Below are 15,702 nucleotides of genomic sequence, written 5' to 3' on the forward strand. Positions count from 1 at the left end.
TGTCTCAGCTTCTTGACTCTCTATGGGATGTAGAGAAATACAGCTCAAACATACCTGAGTGCGGAACTACTTTGAAGCCTGTTGGCAGCTCGGGTGCTGGGGCTCCTGCGGCTCACCCACTCACCAGCCTTGTGCTAAACGGAGCTGGTGTTAACAGCGGTGATTGCAACACTGTAACACTGATTGCAAAATCACTGCTCTTCCCTTGTTTACCAGAGCTTCTCCAGTAGGAAGGGATAGTGTAAACATGGTGTGGTGGATCAACCATCAGGAAAGTGCAGCTGAACCCTCAGTGGGAGCTCCTGTGGTGCCACTGCAGTGACATCAAACAGCTGGGGACAGCACCGGGAAGTCGCAGGAGGGCTTTGGTCTGCCTGGGCTGTCCACCGGGGGCTTCAGCACCAGAAAAAAACTCTGTAGGTGTTACCACTGCACAGCCTTGCACTCGAGTGCCAGAGGGGTTTTCTGGTACAAGAGTAGATGTTTGACTTGGTTGTACATGTTCATATTGTGTGTTTGAAGTGGGAGTGCTGCTGCACAGTGAGGAAATGGTGACTGCCCAAGTCCAGAGGTGGAGATGCTGCTTCAAAGTTTCCCTGGACCTGGAAATTCCATCTTTCAGTACATTTCCTAAAAGCGAGGGAGAAATTTGCAGGCTGACATAGGGGGACAGATGCATCCCAGATTGTTTGAGTAAAGAAAAAAACTTAGAAAGGTCCCTTAAATATTCATTGGTAGAGGTGTCTTCCCTGTATCCACCAGCTGGGGGGTCAGGGGGAGGTGGGCATCAAGGGCAGAACTGAGGTTTGATTATTTTTTATATTTTTCTGCCTCAGGCCATGAGGGTTTTTCAAAGGTCATTTGGGGAGAAAAAAATTGGCAACTAGATTCAAGCACTGAGTAGCCCCTAACCCTCAGTGTTATTTAAAGTTTGTGAGGGTGACAAGGCCACATGAATGTTTCCTTTTGTCTTCATTGAACTGATGCTTTGCCAGTGTTTTGTGGGGGTTGTAACAGCAGTAACTGAGCAATGTGCTGCAAAAAGCTGTTGTTTGGATATGGATGACTTCTTAAGCAATAGATGATTCTTTCACATTTGTGTGAAATGTGAAAATGAAACAAAGGGAAGAATTAGGTTTTGTAGAGGATTTGATGCTTTTCCTTGACCCTTGTTTCTCGGTGGAGGCGGTGCTGTCCAGCTGTCTCTGCACAGCTGTGCACAGCTGTCCTGCACAGCAGGAGCAGTGGCACTGCTGAGGGGACACTGAGGCAGCCCTCAACAGCTGGGAGCTGCTTTTCTTCTCTGAGCTTGTGCTGTGGGAGCTCTCAGTTATCCCCAGTAAGCCCTGGGACTGAGACATGAGGTTTTCACTTCTGCTCTGTGACATGATCTCCTCCAGCTGCACTCCTGGTCCTGTGCACTTGCTGTTGTTGAACTAACCCTGCCCCTTGTGGGATTTCTAGATGGGTATTCATGTGAAACTCTAGGTGTTCTGCCAGAATGGGATTAATTCTGGATTGAATACAACCCAACCAACCTTTCCTCTCTGGTGCTCTTGAGGCTACAACTTAATTGTACTGGAAGTACTATGGTTTGGGGTCATCTCTAATTAAATTACCTTGAGGCAACTTGATCTTGCTCTTTGCCTTTAATTTTGGAGCTTTTCTAGGTTTGAACAGCAGAGAATCAGCTTCTTGAAAATGCTGGAGTGTAGCTATGCCTTTGTTTTAATAGAGATAAGCCTGAACTATGCCTTAGGTCTGCTTTCCTATCCCCTAAAGGAATTTGCAGCAGAATTGGCATGTGTCTGCAAGGGAATAAAATGCCTTGGCAGTGTGAGGTGTTTGCAGTGAGATCATTTGCTGGCTGTCCTGTTGCCAAGTGCTGTGTCTTGCAGTGCTGGGTCCAGCCTTTGTAAGGAGGTTTGTACAGGTCTTAACTACATTTGAGAATACTTCTGTCTTAAAATCCTGGTTTCTTCCATGTGTTGTGTCAATTTTCAGAGGTTTTATTTTTGCCATTTTATAACAGTTTCTGAAGATTTCCCCAGCACTGCTGAGCTCTGCTCAGTGGTAACTGTTATTATACTATTAACTATTCTTATATATATATAAGTGTTACTGGAGTGCTAACATTTTCCAGCAGTTCTGGAGCACCATGCTGGTTAATGCACCTGCATGCTGGCTGCAGCTGGGTTGGTTTGTTTGGAGTAGGAGAGAAGAGATTCCTGGCTGCCTCATGCATTTATTGAGTGGGTTTGAGGAGTTTTTTCCCAAGGCTGAGCCATAACCCTAAAATGGAGACAGCAGATAGTAAAAGGCATTTTATCAGTTTATCAGTGGAGAGGGGGTGGCCAGCAGCAGGTAGAGGAGCATCCTCACAGGAATGTGCCAGAGGACAGTGACATAATTACTCAAAAGCGACTGAACTCCTGGGGCACTGAAACAGCTTCTCCTGGATCTGAAGTGGTCAACCCACAGTGCTGTTCAAATCTGTAGCTTTTGTCCTGAGTGTTCTAATTCCACCTTTGCAGCTGCTCTGTGAGGTGACTGCTGTGCATGTATCAGTTCTGTGGGTTGCTTTTCTTAATGCAGCAGTTTTGGTCTTCCCAGTTCACCCCATGCTGCTCCCTTACTACAGCAGGCAGAAATCAGAGTTTCTGAAATGGTTCTGTTGGACAGGGCAGTTCATATTTTCCAGTTTGTAGTCTAGAATTGTTCCCTTGGGACAATTGACTGTAAAAGCCTTTTAACTGCAGAAGACAGAAAGGGGAAGAAAGGCTTGCAGCTCTGTGCAGCAAAGTCCCCATGTAAACATCAACCAGACAAGAAAAGAAAGACTTTTGCTCCCTGGATGGAGTTTGCTGTTCAGCTCAGGCATTATCAGAAGGCTCTGGGGTGGCATGAAAGGAAGAAAGACAGAGAAAAGTTTCTGTCACTTCCTGATAGTGTGCCAAAGTCCATCCTGGTCCCCATGTCTGTGTGGGGGACTTCTCTTCTATCTCTGTGATATTTTACAGAAAAATAATTCAATTGAGTTTGAGGCCTTGTAGAAAGGGAAACAAGATGGGTAAGCTGCTACTTAAATCTTTTGTTTTGGTCATCTAGTGGGACCTAGTAGTTTGGGGTTTTTTTACAAATTTCAGTGAATACTGAGGACTGAGTTCTTGTTTTCCAGTAGCTTCAGCCCTGTGGCATTTGGTGTGTCCCATTCTTGCCACCTTGTTACCCATGGAGAAAACAGTCATTGACAACTTTAAAAACTTTGTTTGTTGGTTTGGGTTTTTTTCCCTTTCAGCAAAGTTTCTTTTCTGTTTTGTTATTAAGCAACACGGGGACAATCTATCGTGGTCTAGATTTTGCTGCAGAGTCTGTAGGAAGAGTCAGGGAAAGCAATATGTGGTTTAGGAATTTTGCCCTGGAAAAAGGAACTCCTTAATGACACAGAACAGGCCAATATTAGGAAGATCCAGCAAGATGATGTGCTCCCTTAGGGAGATGGTTTCCAGAGGCACAGGTAAGAACAGCTCCAGTCCACCCAGGCCGCAAACTCCCTGACTCCAGTGCCATTCCTGGCTTTTTGGCATCCTCTTTTCTCTGTTTTGTGCAAGGCTGTTCTGATGAGGGCATGTGGCCACACATTTCCCTGCAGCAGGCTGCAGATCACACACACAGAGTGTTTGGGAGCTTCACCAGGTGTGTGTTTTGTGTCCAGATAGGCTCTGGAAAGGTTTGACAGCTGGGCCTGTTCCCACTTCCTTCCTGGCTGAAATGATTGGGTGCTGACTCAAATACTTGCACATGTTCCAGGTGCAGGGCTCCAGCTGCCATCTGACCTCAGGCAGCAATGAGATGGTTCTATAAAAAGCTTCAAGTGGTGAACACACGTGGAAGGAGACATTTGGCAATACAGCAGTAGGCAGCCTATCCCAAATGGAGCTCCAGTAAAGAGACACCAAAGCAGCAGTGCCTTGCCATTCCCCAGCAGCTGGGATTGTGTTTGCCATGTTTAGGATCACCTGAAAACACCTTCACTGTGCTTTCCTGTAAAGCTGTTCCTGTCTGCCCCAGCAAGAAGAACTTAACACGTGTGGAAAAACCAGTGGGCTTCTGCTGCAGGGCCTTGTGGCATGGGCTGGCCTTTGCAGGCAGCCCTTGAGAGAGCTTATTTCTTTTATCTAGTGGCATGAGATGTTCAAGAGGAAAATAACTGTTGCAGAATTTGTTCTTGTGCCTTGCCACAGTCCAAAGCTGGAAATGCCATAGTTAGGGCAGGTCTCTGTAGCTGCCTGGATTAGAAAGGTAACTCATAAACCATGGTGGATGTTTTTGAAAATGCTGGTAATTGTTTTCAGAGTGCAGTTTGATGTGACTGTTATTCTTCCTTCAGTGTAGGAGGATAAAAATGTAACATATGTGTTAATTCTTATCTATTATTATGAGTTGTGGTACAAATAGGAAGAGTTAATAATATGTAACTATAGCGTTGAACTGGGCTGATAGGAACTTGTGTTCTGTAGACTCAAATGTCAGTAAAAGGGGATAATGCTTTACTTGTCTCCATGTGGTAAAATCCAGGACTTGTTTATTCTCTGGAGGCAGTTTAAAAACTCAAAATTCCCCCAAATGCAGGAGTTTCATTACTGAATGATACTTCATTACTTAGAGATACTTTATTACTTGGAGCATTCCATACAGAAAACTACTTTTCTGGCTCACTTGGGAGCCGGGAGCTCTGCTGTTTGCCTTCCTTTGACACATACTGTATTCCCAACCATGCTTATTTTAAACTTGAGGCTGACAGCAAAGGTGTCCTACTCACTTGGTTAAAATATTGACTGAACTTTGTGTCCTGTTTCCTACAGTGGCCAGTGACAGATGATTAGGAAACAGCTTGAGGAATGAAAGATCCATATTGTGATTTTTCCTTTGGGATACCTTGTCCACTTTTGGAAAAAAAAACCTGTGCACCTAAGGTTGCTGTGTTTAATAGGTCCTGATTGATCTGTCTCCATTAATTTGGTGAGTCCCTTTCTGAATGAATTTATAATTCTGATTTTTGAAGTTGACACAGCAGTTGAATTTGCAGCACAGCGATGCATTGTGAGCGGGCACTTCCATTTGTGTCATTGTAGCTTTCCACAGAACAATTCCGACTGAGCCTCCCCTTTCAATTCAGCCTGGTGGCAGACATGTCAGAACTATTACTGAACAAAAGAGGGTGGAGATACCTTTTTTTTGCCCCAAACTGTGGTCTCTGCCAGTCCTGTTTGCAGTTTAGTTTGCATATTTTTTGTGGGTTTCTGTTGCTGACTACTGGAAGCCTGGTTAACAACTTAATATCTTCCACCTAGGGACATGCAAACCAAGATGCAAATAAAAGTCTTGAAATTGACTCATAAATGCCATAAAAAGAATGGAATTACAGAAGCAGAAAATCTGATTGCACATAAAAAAAAAAGCAAGAGAATTAGCACAACTTTTCCAAAGTAGTACTGTGTGGCCCTCTCCAAGTCTGCCTCAGCTGATCAAGAGGACTGATCAGGATTGTTTCAAATGCAAGCACCCTGATAACAGTTAAATCACTAAATCCAGTTGTCACTTGGCAGACCTGTATGTAGGTACTGTGTGATTTTCACTTTGCTGGTGCTGGAAATCCCCTTTCAGCTGAAAGTAACCAAGTGCGCATGGAGCCTGTTCGCAAAGGAACCTTCTCTGGCCTCGCGTGTTGCTGTTTTCAAACAGCCCACGATGACTTCAGGACCCTGTGACCTAATAAATGAAACAGCCACTACAAAGGCAGCCTGATCTCCTCGCTCAGGCATCTTGCCACGGAAAGTCACTGCTGGCTGGCTCAACACTGTCAAGCAGGAGAGGCACAGAGAGGGAGGTGACTCATCATGGAAACCCATCCTTGGCGGGCCGAGGGAGCTTCCTGTGTTCCCCTCCCTGGGCTCTGCAGAGCAGGACCCAGCGCTGGGCAGAGCTGTATTTCCACGGGAGCATCCCCTGGGAGCACAGCCTGTCTCTTCTGCTCCCTTCTTCCAGAGCTCAGGCTCCCTCCTCCGCTGAAAAAAAAAAGCTTCACAGTCTTTTGAGGTAGCTACAGTAGCTCGCTCTTTCAAAGCTGACCTTCAAGGGAATAAATGCTGTCAGGCAGATCCTACTTGGTGCTGTTTGAAGAACGGCTGAAGGGAGAGATGTTTTGAGAGGATCTCGATTATTTTTTTCTTTATTTTCTATTCTGCTTGTTCTTTATGTCCCAATTTTAAGATCCTGTCTATCCTGGTGACAGAATGGCTGACCTGGAAATGTGGAATTATGAATTAACAAGAGCAATACTGGGGTCTCCTCGAGAGGAAGGTTTTGTGTGTTTTTTTTTTCCCTTCCTTTGGTTATTCTAGAATACTTAATTCATGATGAAGCTTGCAAAAAGGAAGGAACTACTGTTACTGATAAATACTAATATGTATAAAACCCTCACTCTCCTAGGTACTAACTTTACTTTTTAGGGAATTTGACCTAGGTTACTGCAGCCTACATTTCAGGTTTCTAAATTTCTGAATTTCAGAGTTTCCATGCTGAGAGAGTCTGTGTCTGCAAAGGAGTAAAAGCCTGACCTTGATGTAGTTGCTACAACTGTTCTGTGTAGAGCTGTTGATTTTTCTCTGCCAAAGAAATGTCTTATCAGATTTGATACATCATGTTGCCTCCTGAAAAACTTAACTCCTTTCTAGACAAATTTAGTTGAAGATAAAAATACTCTTAAAACTAATAGGGTGTTATTTGTACACAAGTTTTAGAAGTAAAGGAAGTTTAATAAACTTCCATAAAATTAACTTTCATGTATCTCTACTGTAATTTGCTAATAAGGAAAATCTTATTTATTAAGCTTACAAAAATATCAGCCAGTCCACATAATAACTTCTTGAAGATATATTTTCTACAGTCCAAGAGTAAGAGGATACAAATCTTTCAAGAACTGATTGAAGATAAGCTCAAAGAATAGAGAATTCCAGCTATAACTTACTTTCCTTTGAAAAAAATATGGAGGGGGAGGAGATTGTAAGATTTATAGCTACCAGAAGTTTGCATTTTTTTCAGTCCTCAGATGTAATTGAGGTAACTGTTTTTGTTATGGACCTTGGTGCGATGCATGGGCCGTGTTTGGTGCCTTTATCTCACAGAAGGTTTCTGAGGAGATCAGTGGTGCAGCTGTGACCTCTGCACAGGAGTGAGAGCAGCTCAGTGTGAGCGCTGGGTACGGAGCTGCTGCTGCTGCTGAGTCACGCTGACAGCTCAGCCTGGGCAGCTTTAATCAAGGTTCAAAGGGGAATAGGGCATCTCTGAGCACTGAGGTAAAACCAAGGAAATCCTGCAGGCACTGCTGGTGCTCAGTTTGCTTCTGGCTGAACCTGCTGTGCCAGCCTCTGAGCTGACAGTCAGGGAAAGAACGTGGCTGCTGATGCTCAGGTTTCTGGTACTGTAATTAGGGCTTTGGCTTTTTGGCTCAGTGCAGAACATCTTCTTGAAGCGATCAGAACACTTCCTTTGCTGTCAGATGTCACTAGGGGTGTAAAGAAATTTTCACTGACTTCAAGGATGGTGCTCAAAGTGTGACTTTATAATTTTCCTTAGATGTGATTCCTCTTGCAGTGGAGGCTGCCACTGCTGCCAAGGGACAGTGGGAATATTTGTGAAATCCTATTTACAGTGAGTTAACTGTGAATGGATGAACTTTCTTTCTTTTTCTAACCAGTCATGTTAAAACTCAGTCATGCACATAGAAAACCAATAGAAAAGGGACTTTTATCTTGTGGAATCATAAGACAAAAGTGTTTTCTCCCCCAGTCAGTCATTTGTGGTATCTGCCACAGGATGTCCTTTGGCAAACATATATCTGCCATAGAAAATGGCTGCATGAAAAAGTTGCATTATGATAGATGTTCTTTGTCATCAGGTGGGTTTATGCCAGGGGCAAGGATGTGCTTCCTGTTCTCTGGCTTTATGGACATGCATTTGGCTGGGGAAGAAGGTGATGCTATTTGTATGTGATGGTTCACATCCTGTCATGGACAATTTGTCCTTTCAGTATGAGTCACACTGGTCTCAGCACTGCATGATGCCAATCAGTTGTTTCATTTTGTTGGTTGTTAAAAATAAGGCTGGCTTGCTCCCCCACCTACCTTGCACTAGTTTTCTTGCCTTGGATGATGTACATGAAGATCACTCCTTTTCTCACAACCAAAGAAAGACAAAACCCACTTTAAAGTGCATGTGACTCCTCCAGCTCTGCCAGCTCTGGTTTGCAGCTGCTGTCAGTTATTATTTTGTCAAAGTTCAGGTTTCGAGCTCACCTATGTGCCTGACACTGGGAGGCTTCCCTTTGGATATATTCATTGGATCTGACTTGAGATTTATTTACCACTATGCTTGTTTTACTGTTCCAAGTAAGGGCCAGCCCTTCCTAGAGCAGAATGTGTGGTATTTGTCAGCTTTAAGGCTGCCAGATAACCTGACCAGCCTGCTCCCCTGTAAACAGTTTGTGGGCTCTGCTGATAAGGATTAAGCAACTGCACTGGAGATGATAGGAAGATGCTGGTATCTGCAGGGGAGCAGAGCAGTCCTGCTCCAGCATGCTCACGAAGAAAAGCACTTTGAAGCTTATGAACATTTATAACCTCTTGTTAATGATGATGGCACCCACCTGCAGCTGCTGCTTTTCTGCTGTCAGTGTGTGTCATCAAGCCCCAGATGCTCATTGTTTTGTTCTCATCAAACTCCCTGCTTTGCCTCACAGGCCCACAAGAAACTCTCCATGTCTCTTTGCAACAAACCAAACAATTACAAACCCCTTCCAGCCCAGTCTGGGTGATGCTTATCAAAGGGTTACTCATAAAGATCTTGCCTGTATTAGATAAGGTATCTGCCCCTAGAATGAGACAGCTGGATCCATGAAACTGCTGGTTAACTCTGTTCAGTCTGTATCTGAAATTGATTTTAAGCCTTGCAGGATTAATATAGGCTTTTCAGCTAGGGATTATAGACCGATGAGGACATGCAGGTGCCATTTTGCTAGTTATAAATTGTACTGTAGATTCAATTCTAAGGGACTCAAGTGCCATTCACCCCTGCACAGGTAAATTTATCTGGTATGCATCTGTGATGAAAACCCTGAGAAATAAGAGTGGGTTTGTTACAATGACAGCAATAGAAAAGTGATGGCTTTAGGTCAAACCTGTCAGGTTTCACCCCTGCGGGGAGGGTGGAGAGAGAAACACCTTTATTCTTACTGTGAACCATACAAATAGAAAAGCAAAGACTACAGAGCAGAAGAGGGTGGAGGGAGAATCCAGGTTTAAGGAGGAGATGGCTCAAAAAGAAGTACTGTCTCCTGCAAATATTTGCTGTGACGAAGCATGGGAAGGCATAAAAGCAGTCTGAAAATCTGAGTATTTGCATCTGCAGAAAGAGAGAAGGGGAATGAGAGTGCAGATCTTGCTCTTTTTTTCTCTGACTGTGTGGCCAGAGGGTTGCAGATGAAGCTGCTACCTTCCCCTGGCCCCAGGGCACATGGGAACCCAGCAGCCTTCCTGCATTGCTTTCATTTTGGTGCAGTCTGCACCTTGCACCAAATTCTTTTAGAGATCTGTGGAGTGTTATTGCCTGCCCTTGCCTTTCCACGTGTAAATTTTGTAGCAGAAATGGATCAGCTTTGCTCGATGTGACTTTGCTGTCTGCTGCCTTTCAATCAGCCTCAGCTGCTGTGAGACTCAGGTGGTGGCAGCTGGGAGGCTGCTGAGCTCCAAGCGTGGCTGCAGTTGCTCTGTGACCTGAAGGAAAAGGTGACTGCGTTTTACACTCTGGGTGGCAGAATGCCCTGCATTAAGGGTGATGGAAAATAGGTATGTGGGAGGAAGCACTTACTCAGTTAATTCACCTAAATGTGAAGAAAGAGGATTTGGTGTCAAAGTACATCTGTTGCCCGTGGTTTGATGCAGACAGCATGACATGTATTGCTAAACCTTTGTTCCAGCTGTCACAGGCACCTAAGTTTCCATGATTTTTCATTGGCTGCTGCCTGTGAAATTTGCTGCTTTTGAAATTTACTGTTTTTGACATAGAGGAATATTTTTTTCAAAGTGTGAGTGAGCCTGCAGGATGAGGATGTTGATAGCACAGAGCTGACCACACTCTGCTGGAAGCTTTAGTCCAGCAGAATTTCAACTCCTGGCTGCAATGGTAGTTAGAAAGGAAGAGAATTAAATTGGACAGCTCTCACCAAGTCCTCTGATTTGTAGTTTCTGAAGAGATTCTTGTCTTAGTCTATTCTTCTTTGCTATTTAAAGGAAAACATATATATTTTTCCCTTCGTGTTTAGAGAGCAGGCATGGATTAGGCTTACTAAGCAGTAATCAGCTTTCACTGGTTTAAAATTAACTAAAACAAAACTAGTATTTTTTCTCTCATCTGGTGACAGTAGGGGACAGAAGGTGTCTGGAGGAAGTGGCTCAGGCTTTTGTGGCACTGTGAAGAGAGATGTGACCTGCAGCAAGCTCTTTCTATTGCCAGATGCATGGTGCCACTTCCACCCTGGATGGGTTTTCCTGGCCTATCTTCCCACCTGCCTGGGTGGCTGTATGGAAAGAGAGGTGAATTCTGCATTGTTTGGGGGGGAGGGATAGGTGTTATCCTGGTGGTGATGGGAATGCATGTCCTAGGGCTGGTGGAGAGCCAGCAACAGCAGGTGTCTTATCCTACTGTCCACCACCCTCAAGCTGCCCCCTAAAGAGAACATCCTCCCCTCCCCTATTTTGTGCTGACAGTGAAATGTTAGAGTTCTACCTGAAACAGAATATGGGGGATTTTAAACCCCTGCCCCTTGCAGTGGGGAAGGACACCTAGAGGCCTTTGCTGCCTTCTCTGTCTTTGCTCTCTCCCTGTCATGCTGACAGCTTCAGTGTTTAATGTGGAGATGCTGCACATCTCCACATTAAACACTGCAGCTGCCCTGAGTGTTCCTAGGTCCATGGGCAGGGATGTCACCCACCACTTCAGGGTGGTCCCATCCAGCCTGGCCTTGAACGGGGCATCCACAGCTGCCCTGGGCAGCCTGTTCCAGTGCCTCAGCAACCCTCAGTGAAGAACTTCTTCCTGCTATCTAATTTAAATCTCTCTTCCTTTAGTTTAAAGCTGTTCCCCATTTCCCATCATTAAGTGCCCATGTTCTTGTTGGGTGACCTGACTCTCTATGAGTGTGTCCTCCCAGCTCTGTGTAGCCATGTTTGTATCCCTGCCAATGGGCTTCATGTGCTGGCATAAGGAGGCTGGAGCCTCCATGTTCCCCAGCATGGCTGCTTTGTGGGGCTGGGGATGTTTGATTTTACTTTATCTTCTCTAATTAAGTTGCTTTGTTTTGATTTAGTGTTTGGGTGTGGATAACATGCCCACTCAGCTGGAACCACACAGCATATGCAACTTCAGTGTCCATCTTCAGGCTCACATCATGCTGGGTCATGATTTTTTTCTTGGCAGGACAGCAGCTAAAGTTTTCCCTTTCTCACTGTTGAGCAATTGGGCCAATGACCTCCTCCTGAAATCACAACTGTGACCCATTTTCTGTGCTGAAGCAGCAAAGGTGTAAGAGTTCACAGCATAGCACAGAGCTGTGCCTAGCAGGCAACACTTCCCATTTTCGGTTTCTTCTGCTGGCCAAGTCATGCTGGGAGATGTGGCTTAAGGCTAAAAAACCTCCACAGGGTGTGCAAGGCCTGTCTGTGTGTCAAGCATCTTTCCATCTCCTCCTAGACAGCGCTGAATTGGAGAAGGCTGTTTTCCTTCTCTAGCATTAGGGGGAGCATGGCTGTTGAGAGAAAGGCTATGGTTGGAAAAAAAGAAAAACTCACAAACTGAAAAAACAAGTTCTGAACCTTATGAGTCCAGTTTAAACTCTGTCCCTACACAATGGCCTCTTTATAATCCCTGGGCCACCAGTAACAAGGCTTCTGCAGGCACTGGAGGTTGAAGGACCTTGCTCTCAGACATCGGGCAAAGAGGAGGAGTAGAAATGGACAGCCTGATAATTTTGCAGTCCCCTAGGAAGAAGCAAACGAAGCTGGGTGGGATTGACAATTGTTGAAACCTTGTTTGGCATTCCAGAGGCCTTGTTAACAACAGTGTCACAACAGCTATTCAGGAATGCCATTGTACCACCAGGGCTGCCTCTGAGAAGTTGCATTTTCTAAACTATAATTCCCTGGTTTAGCTTCCAGGAGTGTCACTGCTGATTGTACATAGGACCTTGGATACAGGGGACAATATTATTCTCTTGTTTGAAGCCTCTGGCTCTGCAAATTAGTTTAGTTTTGCACTTTGGTAGAAACATTGCCCAATAAGCTGTGTGGTAAAACCTCTCCACCCTCAGCCAAAATCCCCAAACTCTTACTGATTTTCTCAGAGCTGGGATTTCACATGTGAGCTCAAAGTTCATAGACTTACATAATTCCTCTGCTGGCTTGTGCTGGCTTCCTCCACTCATGGAAAGGACCTTATTGATCAGTTCCCTTTAAACCCCCAGGGATACTTCCTGCCTACTTAGTGAGCAAGGCTGGCAGTCAGTGCCTGTGTGCACAAAAGGTGCCAGAAAATAACATTTAGGCCAAATGTTCTGTCAAGGGTATTTTACTTCATATGCTTTTCTACAATTTAGCACCTCCTTTAATCATTGCATCTCAAGCTGCACACATTCCACTTGCTTCCTTAGGAAAAATACCAAGACAATCAAGGATAAAATATTTAAGGAGAATGAGTCCTTCCAAGGGAGAAGTTTGAGGTGCCCAAAGCAGGTGTGCCTGGGTGCCAGGCAATGGTACTGGTAGCTGCAGGACGACTGTGCAAGGAGGACAAAGTGTAACTGGTACATGTGGATTCTTCAGTAGTGTTACCCAAGAGGAAGTGTTTGTGAGACCTGTGGTGTTTGCAGTGCATCCAGAAGTCAGAGAAAGAGAAGAGGGAGAGTTGGAAAGGGCCTAAAGAGGGAAGAATCTTTAGAAAGGCAATGAAAAAGGCCAGAAAGAATAAACCTTTGTAGATTGCTCTATGAAGGGCACAAAAGCAACTCACATGCCTCAGAGTGACAGTGCCATGAAAGTTACAACAGAAATCACCAATGGGAAAGGATATTCTTCTTAACTCCTTTTTTTTTTCCCTTTTTTTAAATTAAGTTCAAAAGGATGACAGGAGCATGAAGCAAAGTGTTATTTGTGTAGCAGGGAAGAGACACATATGAGGACATCTGTTTTAAGGAGCTGCTTCAAAAATAACCACAGGAGAGGAGAGTGTTTGCAGAGCGCAGCAGGCAACCTGCAGAGCAGTGGAAAGTGAGACAGCAGCAATGCCCCGAGTGCAGAGAGCCCCAAATCTCCAAATTGTGTACTCATTGCCAAACCACCCCAACCTGACACCAGTGGGTGTTTTACAAATTGAAGGAGATGCTGTTTCCATGTTTTCTGCCCAAAAACATTGATCCCTTTTCTGTTGCTCTCCTTCTTGACCCCTTTTCCTTAAGTCAGCAGCTTTTAAATTCCACTTTCAAGTCTTTAAAAAATAACCCTGTTTCAATGCATCTCCAAAACATATGGCAAAGGAATGCAGATTTGGGTACTACTCCATCCCAAAGATGAGGTCTTTTTCACCAGAAAAAGAAAGTAAAAGCAGACTATCAGATTTTGGAGCAGGATGCTCATGTCCAGTGTTCTGCCTTAGCCTATTTACTTCTGACTGCAGGTACAGACAGCAAACTTGGCCACTGATTTACTGAGATGCTTTAAGAAAGTCCATTACACATTATCTGTTCCTTCAGCTTCCTGGTGGGTAAAAGAGAGAAGTGAGAAGTACAATTTTTATCTTGATTTTCTTTCTAAAGTCTGTGTTTTCAGACAGCTCTGAAGGTGTTGTGGTGTAGGATTCAATGCAAATATCAGGTGTGATCTATTAGTGAAATGGAAGTGGTAAAGCCAGATGCTGTGAGGCATCCCACTGGGGAACACAATGTTTCAGGCACCAGGCAGGTAATTTCTCCTGTTAGGCAGGTAAGAGAGCATGTTTGGAAAAGGTCAAATGAAAACTGAGCACAGTTGCTCATTGGGAGATTCATCCTTTCCATGGCCAAATACTCCCTAGAACAGAACTTTGTCAAAACGTGCCTGATGAATTTGCATCTCTGTTTTCTAGAGTTACATTGGGAAATCAATGGCAAGAACCACTTCAAAGTAGTAACCAGATGTTTCCTCCCTGCTTTTTTTAGCTATCACTGTGAGTAACAGAAACCTTTCACAAAGAGAAGTGAGGGTTTGAGATATAGTAGCTGATACCACTCTGGGAGGACACAGCTGTATTTCTTTTCTACACTAGTGGCTGTCAGCTGACTTTGGCTATCCCCTGCCTCAAGGGAAGCATTATCTTCTGTGGTCCTTCCAGTACTGTGTTTTCTGATAAAGAACAAATGTTTCTGCTACAATCAGTTCATGTTGCGGTAACTACTTGGAACCAAGCTTTGGTTTCAGTTATAAAAATTCTCAGAGCACAAAGTTAACTATTTGGAGTTTCACAGAGTTATTCATATTCACCTGGCCATGCCTGGTATAACCATGACTGCACTTTGGCCAGTGTTTGGAAGCTGACTACAAGCTGCAATGCAGCATCTTGTGTCTGTAAACCAATAAAGGGCTGTGCTTTGGACAAAATTTGATATTTCAAAAGTGTTGAGTAGCAGTCAAATGAGTTCACCAATGATCATTTCATATCCAGACTGCTTACACCAGCCCACTGGATATCTACTTTGAGTGCCCAAGCAAGTTGCAAACTAAGCCCTGTAGGACTTGTATCTGACTGTTTTCAAGGAGACTTGGTCTTCTAAGCATTGAGATCACTTCTGCAATGGGAGCTTTGGCATATTGCTCAATTCTGAGACGTATTCAGGCATACAAATTGTTTGGTTTTTAAACTTTCCTTGAAGTGTTTAATGGTTTACTGTTTTGATGTCTCTTCTGGCTTTGCCAAGGTTATGTTTTTTCTATTACTTTGTAACCACACAGAAGATATAAAACATTCACTCTCAATAAATTAATGGGTAAATGTTTCATTCCAGCTTGGACTCAGCATAGAGTTTTCTTCGTGTAGTTGTTTGCTTGCATCATTCTTGTTTCAGATGTGAACAATTTGGCTTAAATCTTTCTTTTCCATGTGTGAAGTGGGACACGAGTGCATTGCATCATTCGGTTGTGCATATCCACTGGACATGTGTTCTCTGCTATGGGATTATGGAAATCCCAAAGTTTTCTCTGACTCCTGCTGTACAGATGCAGGCAGGGTAGCAAGTATAAGTTTGTTAGGACAAAGATGTATTCTGAAAGAGAACAAGCCCTGTAAGGAGGCACCTGTAAACAGATGTTCTTTACAGTGCAGAACTGACTGAGTGCAGGCTCTTCCTTGTCCGCCCAGCCAAAGCTGCCCTTGTGTTTGACACTGTCACTGCTCCTGCCACCCTTTCTCCCAGTTTTGCTGCAGGGTCTATGCACCTTGGCTTGCTCCCTAAATGTCTCACTGCTGCCCAGTCCTGAACCAATCAAAATCTGGGCAATGTCCCTTTGTCCCAGTCTGGAGCACACTGGCCCTGAGATGCAGCATGCCCTGGAAGGCAGC

This window comes from Melozone crissalis, unplaced genomic scaffold (assembly GCF_028551555.1).
Source record: "Melozone crissalis strain CALT ecotype California unplaced genomic scaffold, PUWL_Pcris_2 ptg000006l_1, whole genome shotgun sequence".
Classification (NCBI taxonomy): Eukaryota; Metazoa; Chordata; class Aves; order Passeriformes; family Passerellidae; genus Melozone; species Melozone crissalis.